Below are 19682 nucleotides of genomic sequence, written 5' to 3'. Positions count from 1 at the left end.
CAGACTGAAAGGATTGTCCAACACAAACAGGGTAAAGAATTGAATCGTTTTTGTCTTTAACAGAGACCAGTATGAAGGGACATGACTCAAGTAATTAAGGTCTTCAATAACATTCACAAAGTCACTGAATCTTTCAGAGTTAACAATGAAAAGTGAGCAAAGCGTTCTGCTCCCATCTCCCCCCAGCAATGAACTGCACCTCTCCACCCTCACCTTTTACCCTGTGTCCTCTGCATCATCCTATATAAGGGGGGGACCCCTATCTTCTCTTTCTCTCTCGCCTCATGGGACAGGAGACTGTGGGTTTCTTTCCCTCTCTGTCTCTCCTTCCCCTAGTGACGATCATGCCCACTGTAAGAGTAAAGGACAAATAACTGTAATGTAAAATGTAACATGTCCACTTTAATAGTAAAGGGCAATAAACCCCCTTTTACTGGAGCTCAACCCATATCTCCAGCCTTCTCCGTGCCGATTGTCCAGCTACTAAACTGGAGTGCAGAGCAGTTCACTGTAAACAGGGGGAGGCACATTCTTGGACATACAGCAGGATAGAGGGAGTCTACAATAAAGTACCTAGTCATGAAAGACTAGTGTTCAACGTTCCAGACTTCAAAAGTTTCAGATTTCAAACCATGTTTAATTCTCCACTTTAATGTACTGTGCTCAATTAATGTTTGAGTGCACGTTTCTCAATAGAGAAAAGTTCAGCGCTTCTTAACTTAAAACAAGGCTGCAATCATTTACTATGGTTCTTGAAAAGCGGGTAATACTAGCCTTTAATACGCTGAACAACTAAAATATTGTAGTGAATATGACAAATCATATAGAAACGGCGAGCTGAAAGAACATAAGGGGAAACACGGGCGTAGTTTGTTAAAGCCATGGTTATAAACAGGTTAAACATCAAATCATTCATTATCTTTCTCCCCCCCCCCCCACGTAGGCTAAACCGGTCAATCGGCCATTCGCTTTTGATTGCAGTCTAGTTTTGTTTCCCAGGCTGCTGTGACGTCAGTCCGACTGTAGTACTGTATGCACTGTGCAAGCGACTAAACCCAAAACATTAAAAACTGAACTAACGGTTTACAATCACTGGGAACAGGAACGGTCCAGCGCAAGGTGAAGAAAAAGGACACGGAAGAAAATCAACGGCACCACGAGACTGGCGCAGCACTTAGCAAAATTGATTTTTTTTTTGGTCTTAGGAAAACGTATGCATGCTAGAGAGTTTCAGTGTAGAGGGGCTGATTGAATAACCATGGCAACAGTAGCAGCAGTAACATCGAGCTGCTTATAGCAATAAACACTGAAACATTGTCGCCGTGCATCTGCAGACCCGTGCAATAAAGATTATTGCAGGTAAAGGAAAGAGAGAGATAAAGTGGAATAAGGGAAGAGGATAGCTGAAATTGTCGTACTGCAGCAGTGTGACAGGTAAGGATATTATTTTAATCATCATATATACATAGCTGGAATTAAAATGGGATCGCTGTGTACCATATTGAAGTGAAGTGTATCCTGTTAAACATGCAGCGGAGGCGCTGCTTTTTGATTGGGACAGGTCGCGTTGATAATGTCGAAGCTTACAGTTTGAAATACAAGAAACCCGACAATGCATTGGAGTGTTATTTTTAGGAAAGGTATGATGCTGTTTTAATAAACGTCACAGACTGATATAATTTGGTGTATTACAGCTATTGTTTTCTGTCATTTATTGTTATATTTGTCACATTAATGTTTCTCATGAATTGGACATTCAAACAAATCCGATAGCACGTAAATGCTACTGTATAAACAAGCACATTTCAGTAGTTTAATATACTTTTTCGGCAACTATTACTATTACTAAAATATCAACACAGAAATCCGTAGGCAGTGTCCAAGTGTCCAAGGTGCATTAAAATACCTTTTTTTGCACATTCTGTTTACGTTTTAATGTGATCAAGTTCAATGTTTGCAAGTTTGACTCTAGCAAGTGTTAATGAAGAAACAGTTGTTTAGAATATTAATAGATCTGTGACAAACCACAGATTTAGAAGATATTTAAAACCTTTTTTTTAATTTGAAGAATCATTGTAAACATACAATGCATCAGATTTTTTTTATTGTCTATTTCAGTGTTAGTCGTTTAAGGATTCATTTTAAGTAGCATAGTGTTTATCAGCATTATCAAAGGCCCAATTTCAGATTACTCCTATGGTAGTTTTATGATGTTGTCATCAGTAAAGATGTGCTTAATAAAATATTTTATATAAATACGTGTTGATACAAATCTCAGAATTCTCTTTTTCAGAAATTACCCATATACTGTATCATTTTCCATCTTGCACACAGAATTGGTGGAAGAGATGCTTTTTAATCATGCTCTGAAATATGAAGTAATATTTGCTTTTTATTAGCATAAAGGTTAGATTATCATCTAAATCAGAAAATAAACCACAATTAGAAGAAATGCATAATTCAGGAATTATGTCCTAATAAAAAAGTGAACACTAAAATGTAACGTTTTATGGAAAAATAGACTTAAAGCACACTACTGAATAGAATATTCATTCATAAAGCATTGCATGAGCTGCAATTGATTCTTTGAACTACGAGTGTGCACAATATTCTTCTTTATACTTAATGTATTCAGATGATGTAAGAAAATAAATGAACTGTAATTAACGGTTTTAATTAAACGTGTTTATCTGTACATTTCCTAAATCTACATGTGTTTATCTGTGTTTTCTTCTAATATGCAATAAATGGACTAGTTCATCTTCATTCAGAGGACAAGGCCTTGCAAACCTAGTGGTAGTGTTTTGTAGAACATTAGTGCCATGAAATGGTTGAAATAATCAGATGACACATGGCATGGGCAGTGTTCCAGTAAGATAACATCATGTTTTCCCAGCAGAGCCATTCAGGCAAGATTTCAAGCAAATATTGTTAATGTCATCAGCCAGCATCCATAGAGACCATACCATACATCCATTGAATTTGTGACCTAAGGTGAACAGAAAAATACACAGCTTGCCAAATCCATTCATCTAAAAGTGTGTATTGGTGTAAGGAAACATTTTTAGATTAATTATGGTAAGTGATTGAAGGAACATAGTCAATGCATTGATTATGACTGCAAACCATTCATGTTGTGTTAAAATTGACTCTTCATGAGATCCAGCCATTCTTTAAACTGTACAATGTGTTGTAGTATCATTATACATGCACTGTACTGTGTCTATCAGCAATTGCTTGTTAGTGTCCTTTCCATGCACAAAGATAAGTCAATCATCACATACCTGTAATGTTATCGTACCTTCCTTCAATAAATCTAGTCATAAACGTGCCTCTGAGAGGTACTGTAGCCTTTCTTTATTCATTACTGTCTTGAATTATTAAAGAGTAACCCACATAACATAACACATGTGTATGCCGTAACTGATTGACTTTGACTGAATTCTCTTGAATTTAATATTTCATTTTAATTGGCAAAAATAGAGGAAATATTTTTTAGGCAAATTTATTGGTTCATTTGCCTCAATATTTTGGTTTGTTAACTCAGTGTTTTTTGCCAGTTACATCACTGGTGTCCAGAGTGTATCCTACCTTGTACTTGTTGTTTGCAGTGATAGGTTTCAGCAACCCCAAGACCCTGTATTGGATAAAGCGGTTAGAAAATGGATGTTAAACCTATTTTTAATCCTGCTATGAAGTTATTTAAAAGTATTTAGATGGCCTACAATCACAATGCCTAATGAGATGTATGGGAAGATACTGGTCTTAAAACAAAATGGTGTCCACAGTCCTAGTTCTTCCCTAGTTGGTATATAAACCACAAGTCATGGCTTGGACCATCAAGAGATTATTTTACTCTACTTATGGTGATAAAGCCCTCACATTAATGGCTAATGCTTAGCAGAAAATACTCAAATACTGATATACTGTATGGCTTCAAGGCTTCACATGTGCAAAAGCTTCATGTGTCAAGAAGAATAGTTTATATTTTTCATTTTCTGCACATTATAGCACACCATACTGGTTTAATGAGGACTGCATTTAAGGTGATAACAAAATGTAAGTACATTAAGTGACAGTACAGCTACCCAGAACAGAAAATGTAATTAAATACCCATTCAGATTTACTCAATCTGTTCAGAGATACATTTGTTTTACAGGTTTGTGCGTACACACACTATACTGTATACTGTATTATACAAATTATATCCTGTTTCTGTGTAGATCACAGTTAACCATTAAACAATGTCAAAATTCCTAAGTGGACTTTTCATTGTATTTCTGACAGTTCCTTACTGGTACTGTAGATACAGCAGTTGTATGCTTATCTTAAAATACATTACATATTGTACAGTATATGTACTGTTTTTAGTGTGGTAAATAATGTTATGAGGATTATAAAGAGCAAAAGTACTGAACTGTTGGTTTTAGAAGTGTATTTAAATAGTTACATGTATTAAAAATACATCTTAGATCTGAGTATTGTCATTTGATCAAAAAAAGTTGTTCACAGTTAAAACTATTTTTCTTTCAGTACATTTCTATTTACAGCTCCATTAAATTACATAGGTGGCCAAATGCCATACAGTCCCTCCCATTGGGATAATGAAACTGATCGACAGAGAAACTCATTTATGTATTATAGTGCAGTAAAGAGGTTTGGGTTGTTGGCATAATACTGCCTCTACAGCCTGATGGATCAAAGCAGATTGAACAAAAAGCTAAAATTAAGTCTTGTGTAGATTCTTTTTTTTCCAGTAAGAATGCTTTATGTAAGCTACTGTAGTACTTACCTTTTCCTAATTTTAAAAACAATTTCTGTTTCAATTTTCATTAATGAAATTCACAGTTAAAATCATTCATATGGTCTGAAAGGAGGGGGTCACCATTTTGTGATACAGAAGCAACATTGGACAGACTTGTTTTAGTAAATATTTTTAGTTTGTTGGTATAGTCAAGAGTTAATAATATGAAACGGACAATATAATGTTCTTTAAGTATGAGCTGGCATTATGATATGTAAAAGGGTCAACCCTTATTCCTAGCAACCAATTCTGACTATAAAGAGCATTTGATAAACTAATGGCATGCATGTTAATCTAATATGTCACTTAAAGGCACCTTACATTTTTGTAAACAAGATTCTTAGTGAAATTTGTTTCAAGAATAGACTGCCTATACAGTATATTTTAGTTTATATTTTATCAGGTGTTTGTAAAATATTTTTTACTCTGAGCAATCAGTATCATTGATCATTGTATTTTAAACATGGTAAGTGGATTTAACATCTCTTGGTCATCTATTCGCTTTCTTGTCAAAGGCCTGTGCACTGTAACTATTTTGTCTCCTGCAATACAAGGCACTCAAAAGTTGTTTCACATCGGTCTGGATGTGTGTACATGTATTGTAAGTACTGTTTTTCAAAGTGTTGTCCCCAGTGTATCTTTAAAGGTGTTAAGATATGAAAGCTGCATGGAGTTCGGACCAAAGAATTGGGTAGAAGAGGGAACGACCACTTCACTTAATCTTCTGGGGTATTGCTTCTCTGGCTATACAGTATATTGTTGAGCTTTCTGATGAAACAGAAAGACAGTCATTCACAGGCTACAAGTTAGAAGGTTTTCACTCAGCATTTTGTTTCAGGGAAAGGTGTTGTATTGAACTGGAGACAACCAATTAAGAGTATCCCCTGCCAGTTCTGCATTTCAATCCTGTCATTGGGGTTTATAATTAAGGTATAAAGTGTCCCGTATTAAAACTGTTCATGAGTAAGTTTCCAGACATACAGTATAGGTGCTAGTTTAAATTGCTTGCACCTTTCATGCTTAGTGCCTGCAAAGTCAGTTGCTTACCAGGTGTTGGACGACCATTAGGTTTGGTTCACCCTAGTTTGTTTTACACATCAGTTCAAAGTATGTTACATTATTTTTTGTTGGAAGAATGATTAAATAGCACAGGAACCTTTGCATATTAAGGTCTGAGGGTATTTCTACATCCTGCCAGTTTGGAAAGGACCTGTGTTAAGAACCATATGCCTTTGAGGACAGATTTGTTTTAGAGGAGACTTAAAGTGATTTAACAACTTACCATTATTTACCAACATGACTAATGTTCTATGACACAAGGAGTAATGCTCTTTCAGGATAATGCATATATTTTAATCCATTATGGGCTCCCAAGGAAATGTGGGATTCACCTCTGAACGGTACTAAATTGCTTTTGTGTCACTTGTGCTGAATTTTGATGCACCGCTGCACTATTAGACTGGGGATATGATTCAGTGACAGAATTTTGAAATACATGGCGTTTCCTATTGCTTGTTGTGTCTACAAGTGGTGTACAAGGTGCTTGTTACAAGAAGAGATCCATCATAGCCATCAAAATGGTATAGTAAGCATCTTGTTTCTCCCAATTATAAACTGCAGATGAAGGCATCTTCTTATGAAATTGAATTCTAATACATACTGCATTTAATATTTTTGTATTCAACCCACAATAAAGACAAGTGAATAATGAATTTTGATTTTAATTAATTAAATCTCATTGAGCTATTAAGAAGGGATACACCTTGGCACAACTTACACTCTCTCTCTCTCTCTCTCTCTCTCTCTCTCTCTCTCTCTCTCTCTCTGGTGAATTCCACCAATTCTTTTAATCCTTTTCAATAACTTGGCCCTAGACTCTAGACTCTCTAGGTCTAGGTCTCTAGACTCTCAAGGAAATTTTGTCTGTTGCTAAGGTTTAATCATTTCAGAGCTAAATTCATAAAAAGTATACAATTCACTATAAAAGGTACTGTATAACAGTCAAAATAAAGATAGCAAAAGATTTAAATATCCATACATTGCAGAATGGTCTAAATCTAAAGTTTTGCGGCTGATACAGACTCAGTGTATCACTTCATTTGTGACAGCAAACAATTCTCAAGTCACTCAAGTTCAGTCCTTGTTCTGGTGACATCTCTCCTTTCCCCTGTCTTTCTGAAATCTGCCCACAACTAACTTCTTTGATTTATTTGTTGCTTGCTGAGTTAGACCTTGGTTGAGATTTTCACTCTTTTTATTGCATGATTCTAATTCCATTAACTTTAATCAATGTTAGGCCACACTTCATGTCCACACTTCATGTCCAATTAATATTTTTTACAATTTGTAAATTAGATTAAAATTAATATTGGACCATAGATTTATATTGTGTGTATAATTGTATATTATTAAACAAGAGTAACTTATAACTTATAACTTATAATCATGAGTAAACTGTATCTTAATTTTTTAAATTACCAATAAAAATTCAATTAATTATATTTATAAACAAAATCAGTTGTTCCTTAATTATTCTTTTTTTCTTAAAAATAAAGACCTACAGAGAGACACATTTAGAAACATTTGTAATGTGTAAATTTGACCTGGTGTGCACCTCTTGTATTTTCCTTTTTTAAATTCATGGAAAATGAAATACACAAGGTTCTTATCCATTTGCATGTGTTGTGAGACACTGCCCTGCAGATGAAGTGACACGGCCAGGATAATTAACCCTAGTGAAGAGAAGTTAACTTCATTGAATTAAGGTATTTCACTAGGTTATATACTGTAGCTATTTTCACTGAAAGGTTCCGAAAGTGCTTTACATAAAACAGGGGAGCTACAGTACTTCATGTACCACCTTCAAGTATGCACCTGAAATGCCGCACTTACTTGAGTTACAGTACAAATGGCATCCATTATAGTTTAGCAACCCTACCATGCATATACTATGGCATGCCAGACTGTTCAGGCCTGTAGTGGACGTTATCCAAGACAAAAGAGTTAATACCATTACTCTATAGACAGTAGGAAAATAATGTAATAGCTAAGTAAATAAGTAAAGGCAGTTAGTGCCAAAGAAAAAAAAATGTGTTTAAAAAGAACATTGCATTTAAAAGCAATAATTATTGCATAAATAATATTCCTCCAATATTTTAATATATTGCAATATACAGTATATGCAAAAATATTGCAAAGTTCTGTTTTCATTAACAAAACACATACAGTACTCACACTCACCTTTTGTGCAAATTAATCAGTATGAAGATGCATTTGTAATGGCTTTGGTATGCAGTACATCAAGTTTAACATCCTGTCTTTGAGCATCCCTGGGTTAATCACATGTCATTTTCACCCTTTTTTGAAAAACAGAAAAAATGTCTTTACAAACTTGCTTTATTTTTAATGTGAACCTACAGAAACACAGATAGGTTGTTAGCTAAACTTTAAACATTGGACACAATTGGTTTACAGTCGTTCTGTATTTAAGCATAAAAACACAAAAAGCTTATATTAAATACTGTACATTTGACTTTGGATTTACACAGCAAACAGCAAGAAATATGTTATGTGAAGGGACAGACATGAATGTGAAATACTGGAATGCAAACAAAATGAAAACAAAATCAAACAGCATCATGTAGATGCAGCAATGACAGAAAATAGTTGGAGTATGTAAAAAAATGAGTATCGTATAGTCCCATAGAGAATGTTTAGTTTTTAACTAAATGTTTATGCAATTTGAAGTTCACTGTGACAAGATCTTGTAAGGCAACAAAGTGGAAACCTTAAAAATAAATATGTTAAATCATAACCATACAGTACATATGCAAAAACATATGATTCAGTGTTCTGTTTTAAAATATTTTATGCAATACTTACTTTCTGACGTTTATATCTTGTTATTGTCAATGTAATTTTTCTAGTCATTATATCACGCACTACATGCTATGAACGTTTCCTAAAAGAAATCTGCCCAAATTTATTATTTGTTAATAAGTGTCCATTGTGCAGAGAATATTACCTAGTATCATAATTACTTGATTACCATAAGCTGTATTTTCAGCCTTTTTTGTGAAATCTAGAATCCAGTACAAGACATACAAATAACATTAATCTATTTGTAGAACTAAAGTAGTCTGTTTGTAGATTTACTAGTACCATTCCCTTCTTAGATATAATTGTACAGTATTACACATTTTATAAACTGCATCAATCAAGTTATAAAAGGATTATATTTTGGACCAAGACTCTACCGCCTATAACCCTGTCTTCTAATGTTTGTAGTTTCCTCTGCCATGTTCCAGTAAGACAGAGGCAACTCTAATTAGCTAACCTCCTGTGTGATGAGACTCAGCTGTTTGTTATTAGCTAGCCTCTAGGGGTATAGGAGGTAGTGACAAGTTCAGCGTCGTGCCTTTTATTGGCAAGATAGGAACCATTGAGACCTTTGCTTCTTCCGCTAAAGGAGAAGTAGAGTACAAAACCCATTGAGGTATTTTTAAGTGAGCAGGTGCTCTAAAGTTGGAGCAAGGATTTATTTTAACTCATCTTGGTAGAAGATAGGTACTGTATATAGCCCCATGCTGGAAGTGCACTTTGTAACAAATCACTTTGGAAGAAACATTTGTGAGGCTCCTGTTTCCTGCCTCACACTACAAGACATTGCAATTAATGTAATTGAAAAGATCTCATCCAGTGGTGGACTGGTCCCCCATTTGTCACTATATGTATACACAATGATATTCCTCCCCTACTGTGCGACAAATGCTGGCCATAACAGTGTTTTTTTGTTTGTTAATTATCTTTGTTGCCATGAAGTTCTTTGTTGCAAAAGATAACTGGAGTGTACTATAAGAATCTTACTGATTAGTGTCATTTGTAATGCACATGAAGCCAGATCAATTTAGATGTGTTTCAGTAGCAAAATGAGTGTGTCAGAATCCAAAGATAAATATGTGCAAGCAGTTAATGAAGGTTTTTGTTAAACTGACTACAACACAGTAATTATGCAAATAATATTGTATGCAAGATCACATAAATTATATGATGAACTTTAAACAGACTAGTATACTAAAAGAATGCGTTTGTCCAATAAACCAATCACGTTTGATAAAACAAAAACACAACACTTGTATTTAGAAATACACAAATGGTATTATGTCTTTATTTGTAATACTATAAAATCCCATATTTATTGTTTTCGGTTCTAGCCTGACATTTAGATTTCTGCAGATAACCTGCAGTGCAGCATTCTGCTGCTAAAATAATGGAAGTTTTCCAATTCTGGTTGAAGGTTTTCTAGTTGGTTTTCTGTTACTAAGGTTTAAGGTATCAAAAAGCAATTATGCTACACACTTTATTTATGATAATGCATCCTACATTCAAAGAAATTACAGTAAAATATACCTTTTGGTTCCCTTTTTTAAAAAGTAAAAAGTATTAAATTAAAAAGAAATGAGCCCTGTCTTTGAAATTCCAGTAAATGTCATTTTTATTAACTAAATTTGGCCATTATTTTCTGTATTTATTAGAAAGTATGTACAAGGGTAACATGAAATTAAGACCAGAGAGAATACTTTGCATTTTCCAAAAAGAAAACTGGGTATATTTTCCTGTTGCTTATCTGCGCCCCTGAAGGAGTGTCATATCAGGTGTTCTTTTAATACACCATATATTGGAATTTAGCAGCTTAAATGCTTCTGCTGTTTTATGAAAAACAAATATTTCTGCAACAGTCTCTTAAAAAAAGTTTTCTTTTTGCTTGGCAGTGTGAGCCTGCCAAGCTGATATCTGTTTTTGTTTTTCGAAACCATTCTGGTGTAGAGTCAGCAAACTATTCTTAGGGAAATGCATAGACAACAACCTTAGAAATTTACAGACAACACAAGGTCGTTGAGCTTGTCAGACCTGCTTTGCTTTGATCATATGAATCTTCCTAGTAACAAGTGAAATTTGTTGATGAGTATATTGTTTTAGGCTCTTTTGAAGTCAGAACATTTATGATGAGTTATAAAGGTTAGCCCACCGGGAGAGTAAAAGTACAAAAGTATTATTTTTAGAGCACATCACTCACTACTGCTGGGATCAATGTATTGTATACTGTACTTACGATTGATCTGACTTTGTTTTTTTTACTTGCTTTACAATATTTTTACCATATTGGAATGTTGCCAATATCTCTGGGACAATGTCTATACTGAAAATATATTTTCAGATACCACTGCTAGTAATTCCAATACTTCTGGCAAATGTTTATTAAACCACCAATATGTAGGAATTACCAAAAACCTGCATCATCCAAGCTAAAAAACATCTATGGGAGTATAACTTTGGTTCACATGCTGACATGCTTCTAGCTCATGATAAGGAGGTGACAATGATGTCATCTCATGTGATTTGAGCCTTAAAATGATGTATTTAAGTATTTTAAGATCATTGCACACTGATCTGGCATCCGATTTCAACGTGTAATTATCACACAATTTACAAGCATTTGCAATTTCTTTTGCACCTTGTACAGGTACATTGAACCTGTAACAGCCTAATGATGGTGGCATATTAAAATGGGAAGCAAAACAAGTTCTCGTTAATCCAACTTGACGTTAAAAATTACAGTGACCATGTTGAATACAGCTGTTTTCTGTCATCTGTGCAAATTGAATTTAAAAGCTTAAGAATGTAAACATTGTCTATAGTCAATCATAAACAATTATGGCAAAAGTAATAGACTTCAAGGGGGAAAATGCAGTGCACTGTGGGTAAGGTATGCACATTAAAATTAAAATTGTACCTATACAAGAAACAGAGACAAAACAGATAGCCTACAAAGTAAGGATTTAAAAAAATATATATATTTTATTTTGGACAGGGATATAAAAAATGCAAAAAAAATGATGAATACAAACATACACTGCTACCTTGATTGAATTGAAAGTGAAAACTATTACATTGATTTATAAGACATACTATTTTTTAACATTCTAAGGTACAGTTTAATAGCAGTACTGATTCTGTATTCATAATTGCAACATTTACATGCACATATAAAGAAAGTTTCCTGATGAATTACCAATATTATTATATAATCATCAGTACTGCATGAGACTGTAAAAAAATACTAGTACAAACATACTGCATTGAGCATAAGAACCCAATAGATACAATTGAAGATGGGTGGTCTCTATGAATATTTAACAGTTTCTAATTTGTTAATTTAATCTGAGTCTTAAAATATGATTCAGTACCCAATTTAAGAATCATTCTGTCAGTCTTCCCTTTTAATGTTCATTATATTGGATTCAAACAATTATTAGGTTACTTCCCTGGTGCAGAATCACCCTTTGTTAATTTGGCTACACTGTTATGACTGTCATAAAAGAGTGGAAAAATGGAACATGGCACACTTTCCTTTGTAATATGCACTAGTCAGAAGCATCTGACTTCTCTTAGAGATGTATTGTGACTTTCAATGGCAAAGCTACAGTACATGTTCACCTAGGAAGTCAAAGGGGTCATAATTACAAGTCAAGGACATCTTGGAGAGCTCAAGTCTACAATGTGGGCAGTTGCTAAACTGTAGGGTTCAACTTGCACCCCACATGCTTTCCTTTACAAATTAAAAATATGGTAGTCAGTGTATTACATTTACCATTTCTTTTTTGCTTCACACACTCAAACCTAGTAACAGTTAAATGGTTAATATAATAGTATAAATTGCATTTGTAAAAGTATTTTTAGTTCCCTTTTCTGTATTTTATCAGAATAAAGATGATTAGCATATGGATAAATATAATTTAGCTGCTAGTCTCCAAGTAAAATTGAAATCAAGTACTCACATGCTGTTGTAATTGCTTAGTTTTTAGTTAGGCACAGTTTCATACAGTTCCTTGTGTTTGTAAGAATAAACTTGATTTTGAGTACTACAAATAATTTAGCAAGAAACATGGTGGTTTCAGTTTCACTTAACAGTATCTCAATAGTTAATTTATTCACAGACCACATCCACAGTTCAAATGCCAGTTTATAACCTAACTGTATGAGACACAACATGATGCACAAGGTCATGCAAAATCATACTTGATTTATTTTATCACAGTAATACTGTAGTTTGTCAAGGCAGCCTATTTGAACTTAACGTACCCATGCATATCCTAATGAATGTTACCAACATTTTAAATAATTCTAATAGGGATTAAATCTGTAATAAGACACATTTCCAGTTATAAAAGCAGATGTGTAAAATGCGTACTGTACCACCTGAAATGAGCTCAAACAATCCTGAAACAGAAGAAGCCTTTTTTTAAAACCAAATCAGAAAATCCGTAAGTTGTTTGTGTGTGGGAGGAAAATTCATGACTCACAGAGTCACCTTCAAGAGTCATTAATTTATGAATCATTCTCAGCAGGGTGAACAAGCAACAGTGACACACTCCACAGTAGATGGCACTGTTCCCTCTGGAGCAGAATTTCTAAATCAATTCAATAATATGGTGACAAGGGACACTTTGCTCTTGGAGGTTCCGTTCTTTGAATGAGATATGAAACTGAAGTCCTAACTACCGGGCTTGTTTGTAAAATCACAAACTGTGTAGTCTTAACCAAACTCCCTCTCATTACACCCAAGAAAAAAACATATCTGTAAAAAGGTTTGCAATAAAAAGACCAGCATTGCTCATGAATGCTCCACCTAGTTCATCATTCTGCAATGCGATGTGTTAGATTGTTAGTGCATTCTGCACTGAAATCAGGAGAGCATTGTTGTGTATGGAACTGTTTAAATCCGAAGTTGGGATGTTCCTAAGCAAAGTTCCACATTAGCTGTCCTCAAATTAGTCCACTTGGTGCATGCTAAACCTGAAATGATTTTACATTTGATGTGAACAAAAAAAAAATAAATCTAATTTTTCTTTTGTATGATTGAAAAATATTATACAATGATCAATATATAATTCTTTGAAGGAGTGGGTAGAATCAGAAGGCTGGACTGAAGGGATGGTCTGCAAACCGAGAATCAACACTTATTGAAAGAAGCTTTTACATGCTACTGTAGTTTGTATGATTAAATAACCATATATTCCACAATAATGTATTTTATACCAGGATATTCTGTTGTCATAAGTACCTCTTTCTGTGTTTTAAAAGAATAAGGAAACTGACAAAAAGTATTTTAATAGAAATCTGAAGCCATTAAACAGGCAAATATTTATACTGTAGCTGCCAGGAAAAGAAAATCAAAACAAAAGCTGATTTCATAGCATGATTTGATTCAATAAAAGTACCAGGAATTATGAATCCAGAAAGACAGAAAACCGTTTTATTCCTCAGTTATTTCAGAGCCTTTCCTATTGTGACCATTCATAGAAAATAATCCCTTTTGCTCAGCATAATCCTATTTTCTTGCATAACCATGATACAAAATTTCAGCAGACCAATAAGCCTCTTGCATATCAGTGTTATGCATACTGTAGTAGTAAGAACGTAATCGTAATCTTCATGAAGTGACCAAAAAACTAATCATTCCATTAAGATTTCTTGGTATTTCTTTACATTCCCTTCCACATGTACTACCCACCACTTTATCCACTACTAAGAGTGAAACTGGCTTTTTTCTTTTTGTTTTAGTGTTTTTGTGGTATTTTTGTACCATTCATATCCATAATGTATGTATTACAGTACGTTTTTATGGTTAAACTTTCATACTACCAAATATAAGTGTTATGTTTTTTTTTAATTTGAAATTCACAAACATAGTGTCCATACTAGAATCAGGATTTGTATTTGTGAATTATTATGAAGTGCATTAGAAAAATATGTTCAAAGCATACAGAAAAATAAATGATCAATTTAAAAAACAACATGAGATGTTCATGTCTAACATAATAAGCAGTCACATCTTGACTTGCGTCTTGACTATTGTGTTCTATTGAGTTCTGGGCTTAGCTAGAGCAGGCCAGCAGAGTGTTACAGTTGTCCTGTTTCCAAATTTAAGAAGTGAAAGATATAGAAATTAGATTCATTCTTGTAATTATCATTTGTTTCTGCTTTTAATGAAAAAATCAAGCTGTCACCAAATCAAAATAATGAAAATGTACATGATGGGGAGACTGCGAATGGGTATTTAACTCTTGTGTTATAGGCAATATTGACTACCCTTAGTTGACTACCTAAAATGAGAGATAAAATAGACCAATTATGGTTTAAACGGATCAATTTAATACTTTTCCACAGGTTGTAAATTGCTTGTTATTTAAACAGGCCTACTGTAAGAGATATTAGCTTTTGGAAATGGGAACTTAAATATAACATAATGCTCACCTTTGGCTCCAAGAACTGTATTGTTGAACTGTTCTTAGAGACAATGTGTCTGTGTGCCATTTATTTAGGTATTTTGTAATATACAGATTGCAAATGTCTGAAATCACCAGTTGTTAATCAGCCTTTCTCATTGTCACAATCCTCTGACCCGCACAAAAGGAACTCCCTTGCTGAGGGAAATTAGAGGGAACTTTTTTCTTTCCAGGAACTTTCACTTGTCAGGGTCATTCATGCTTTTTCACACTGTGCATCGTTGTAAGTTTTGACATTGATGGGGAGAGTGATGTAGCTTTCACTGGCAACACTGCAAGCTCCCATGCACATACCTGTACTGTAGCACGTCCCAGGAGTGACTGTGTTATCAATTCTAATTTTCATCATTGTCGCAACTCATATTACACAAAAAGAAAAATCTATTGATCTAATTCTGATAATCCTTGTTGCCTTGACCAGCATCTTGGACCTGTGCAAGCCACTAGGAATGTACTCTCTAAAGGTCTCTAATGGGTGGTAAAGATAAATGTCCAACATTGGCATCTGTAAATTTGCTGAACAACTGATGCAACCTGAATGATGTCACAGTCGTCATCAGCCATGATTTTCAGTTTAAAAAGGTATTGCACTGCTTGACATACTATATATATATTACTGTATTACTGTATATATGCACTATATATACTGTACTGTATATATTGCATAAGATGTTATATAGTCAATGTATTGTGGATAGCTCCAGTGTTTCTTAGTGCAGGTGGTGAAGAAAAACTGGTGAAGAAGGTGAATCAGACACACACAGATTTATTGCCCTATTATTTACAGCGGTGTGCTAGTCACTGCAGGGAGTAAGAGGAAGGCTTGAGAGAAGACAGAGATGAAAGTAAATTATCCACTGGATGGACACAAAGCGAAAGAGATAGAATAGAGACTTTCGTTCTGTTTTATGGGAGAGGATGAAAAAAAGTAAGCAAGGAGGAAAGGACAGAGATCATGAGACAGTCAAACTTTGGTGGTGTGTGGAATGCTACAGTATTTTTAACCATGACATTATCAATTCATATCTGGTTTATTATTAATGTAATTATATACCATATATAATTTATAAACCCCAAATGATCAACTGTTTATTTCACAACCTGTTGTTTGACATATACAATATACTATTCATCTTGAGTTTTGAGTTGGATTAATACATTGTTTATTGTATATTTGGAATCTGTGTGCAGTGACTGCTTGTTTTTCTGTCCAGCTGATTTTTAAATAGTCTCAAAGCACTGTCACGATTTACAGCTTCAATTTCTAATTCCTTGATTCAGTAAATAAAGACCCTCTCATCACTACATCACAAAGACTAAATTGTGTAATGTAGGCATGTCTTTAACACACAGTATATATTATTGGCATGGTACTGTATACAGTATGTCTTTATTAAACCCATTTGAGATATTTCAGTAGTATCACATTTACCAACAGCCTAAGTACGTGCATATAAACATTAATAAAATCAATGTTCCATATTATGGGTTGCGCAATGGAACAATGGTTAGTGTTGCTGTCTCACAGCGCTGTAGTCCTGGGTTGAATTCCTTGAACTAAAAGTGTAGTTTGTATATTCTCATGTTAGCATGGGTTTCCTTCAGGTGCTTCTGTTTCCTCCCACAGTCTAAAGACATACTGTACTAGGAGATTAATTGGATCGTTTGAAAATTAGCCCTGACATGAGTATGTGTTTGTGCCTGTGTGTGCCCTGAGATGGACAGGCCAGTCCAGGCTGTATCTTTCCTTGCATTCTTCACTTGCTGGGATAGGTTCCCTGAATTGGGTAAAGTAGGTAGAAAATTGATGGATGGGTATTCAATATTACAGTTTTACTAGCAGTAAAGGGAAATAATGTATGACAAGTTTTATTGATGCCATTTCCTTCTCAACCACTTCTAAAGCTGCTTGTCCAAATGAACAAGACTAAATACAGCTTTTCACTCCACCTACTGTATGTCAACACGGACCGTCTAGTCTTAATTAATATGTACTGGAGGGTTGAGCACATTTTAGATTGCCTAAAATTAAATGAATAAGCCAACAGTAGTCTGTTGTTTCAGATTTCCATGGACTCAGGTTTAATTATTTATGTAATTATGTACACTATGTCATTTCCTTGAGGTAAATAATGAGGCATGTTTATTAAGCACTATAAACGAACAAAAGATGTGCTTTTCCAGAGAATATTTAATTTTTTTAAAAAAGAAGTTTGAGCTTGAAAAATACAAATACTTTTTCTTTGTATTCTATTATTGGATGGCATAACAGTCAGCACTCCTGTTTCACAGTACAGTACGTCAATTCTAGATTCAGTTTTAAACTGCGATAGCTTCTCTGCAGAGTTTCCACCAAAACTCTAGGTTTGTGTAAGTTTATTCTAGGTGCCTCAATTTCCTCCTTTCAAAGCAATGCTAACCAGATTAACCGGTGTCTGTAAAAGTGTCCATGTCTTTGTCTTGCATGTTTCTGTCTGGAGTATGATCCCACTTTGTACGTTTTAATGGATACTGGATTAAAAGATAATGGATGAATTCTGATATTTCATTAACCTAAAAATTAACATTTTGTTATAACACATAACTAATTTCTATTATTAATAATGCTGTCCCTTTTCTTGTTCTTTATAAACAACATCACAACAAACAAAGCATAAATCAAACCCATTGTGAGATTCATCGGCATATATGCATAAACAGGATTCTCTAAAAACATTAAGGTATGCATGAACACAGGAACTGCAGGATACAGGTGGCCCAGAATCATTCTGGCCATGCATTTTAAAATTAAGAGCGTGAAGCCTGAAAGGCGCACATGGTACTGTATATAGCAGTGACTTCAAGTGAGAGCTGACATATGGAAAGAAGTTCAGAAAATAAAGGATTTGTGATTATTGGGTTTCTGACTTCCCTGAGCTTTGTAACATATTATATTAATAATGTGGTGAATTAATTTAAAGTTGTGAGACTTATTATAAGTATAATTATTTTAATGTACTGTAATAGCTGAATCTTAATATAGTTTGATAGTAGAATAGGACAAACAGGGGCAGATGTTGTTATTGCCACAGTATGAGCACATTGAAAAAGGCAGTTATGCTTTATCTTAACATTTCATGAATACTAATGTAGCAGTTGATAAATTATCTTTCATAGGACTGGTTTCCCTCCAATGACAACATCTACAACAATAACAACAACAACAGTAATACCCTCAGCTCACTTTTCAGCTGCTTCTAGTTCTATTTCATTACTAATTCATGTACTTACTGTATGTAGTGTCTGCTTCCTGTACTATTACACAAAATTCAGTTACAGTACAGTATGTAAACGTAATGTTCCAACTTGTAACCCCATGGAGGTAGAAAACAAAGGAAATTCAATTGATTTTAATAACAGTAAATTGTAGAATATATTAATACGTATAATATTAATATTTGTTATTTTATTAATGACACTACTGCTGTAACTAAGCTCTAAGGGTGCTCTGACACTGAATTATGTATTGGAATTATTTATCAACAATATGTATGTATCAACAATAGTTTGACTATAGCTTTCTTTAAGAGTGACTACCAGCAGCTAGGAGAATATATTAATACAGTAGAATAACAATCATATAAACTGGAGCTATGGCACGGGATTATACATCCGTGCACAGCACAGTGTATACAGAAGAGTCTGAAACACTACAGAACAGGTCAGGGGTTAATTACTTTGCTTTAAGATAATGCTGTTAACTCGAATGCTGTAGTGTTCAGAAGGTATCAGGAATTGAATAAATTGTTAGAGGGAAATAAACCCTGTTGGTAAACTCACATTATGGTGGTGGTTGCACTATAGATTTGTATTATAGGAGCATGGTCAAAAGTGTCTGATAAATATACTGGATCTTCTTTATCAGCAAGACTCCTTATACTAGATTTATGAAATTATAAAAATTTCCCCACTTTCATCTCAACAAACCAAACCTTCTTCTCTTAAGTTAAGTTTAGAAGTAATTATGTTCAATCTGTTCAAAAATTCTTAGTGAGACAACATTTATTATATAATCAGATTTTTATTCATGTTAAATGTCACAAAAATGAATAATGGATCATTTTAGGTAGAGCATGATGCCCTGCATCTTAATATGGTAACACTGTTTTTGCACAGATGGCTTTTCTTGATCCAAGATACTATTCAGAATTCACCGGGTGTATTCTGGCAGCCTGTTAAGCCTTTGATCTGATATTTTCATTCAGACATTTAGGCAATTCAGTACCATTAATAATGTTCCACACAGGTAGATTCATGCTTAGAAGAATTCCTTAAATCAGGCCTGGCTAAGAACTGCTGGCACTTCTCAATATAGCTGAATGCACCTTTATTAACACAGTTGTGGATATTTCTCCTCTAGGATATGGCAAGGAGCAATGTACTGCAGTATAAACAATTAGATAAAAAAGATGGCTAAAATGTTCTTCTGTTATTCTTTGCTTTTCTATTTTTATATTGATTACCATGAACCTTCCTACATTTCAAGCAT

General features: G+C 34.2%; 1 protein-coding gene across 1 annotated transcript in view; it reads left to right on the top strand.

Annotated features, from left to right (window-relative positions):
- The first annotated feature begins 1233 nt into the window (after positions 1 to 1233).
- fam135b (family with sequence similarity 135 member B) overlaps positions 1234 to 19682 on the top strand; it is a 67211-nt gene continuing 48762 nt past the window's right edge. Inside the window, exon 1 of the mRNA XM_088929474.1 lies at positions 1234 to 1434. The gene's annotated coding sequence lies outside the window, so the exon portion shown is untranslated. The remainder of the gene's footprint in view (positions 1435 to 19682) is intronic.

Source organism: Atractosteus spatula, chromosome 12 (assembly GCF_055471065.1).
Source record: "Atractosteus spatula isolate fAtrSpa1 chromosome 12, fAtrSpa1.hap1, whole genome shotgun sequence".
In the NCBI taxonomy this organism is placed as follows: domain Eukaryota; kingdom Metazoa; phylum Chordata; class Actinopteri; order Semionotiformes; family Lepisosteidae; genus Atractosteus; species Atractosteus spatula.
The sequence above is the reverse complement of the archived record's forward strand: the minus strand, read 5'-3'. Positions and strand labels throughout refer to the sequence as shown.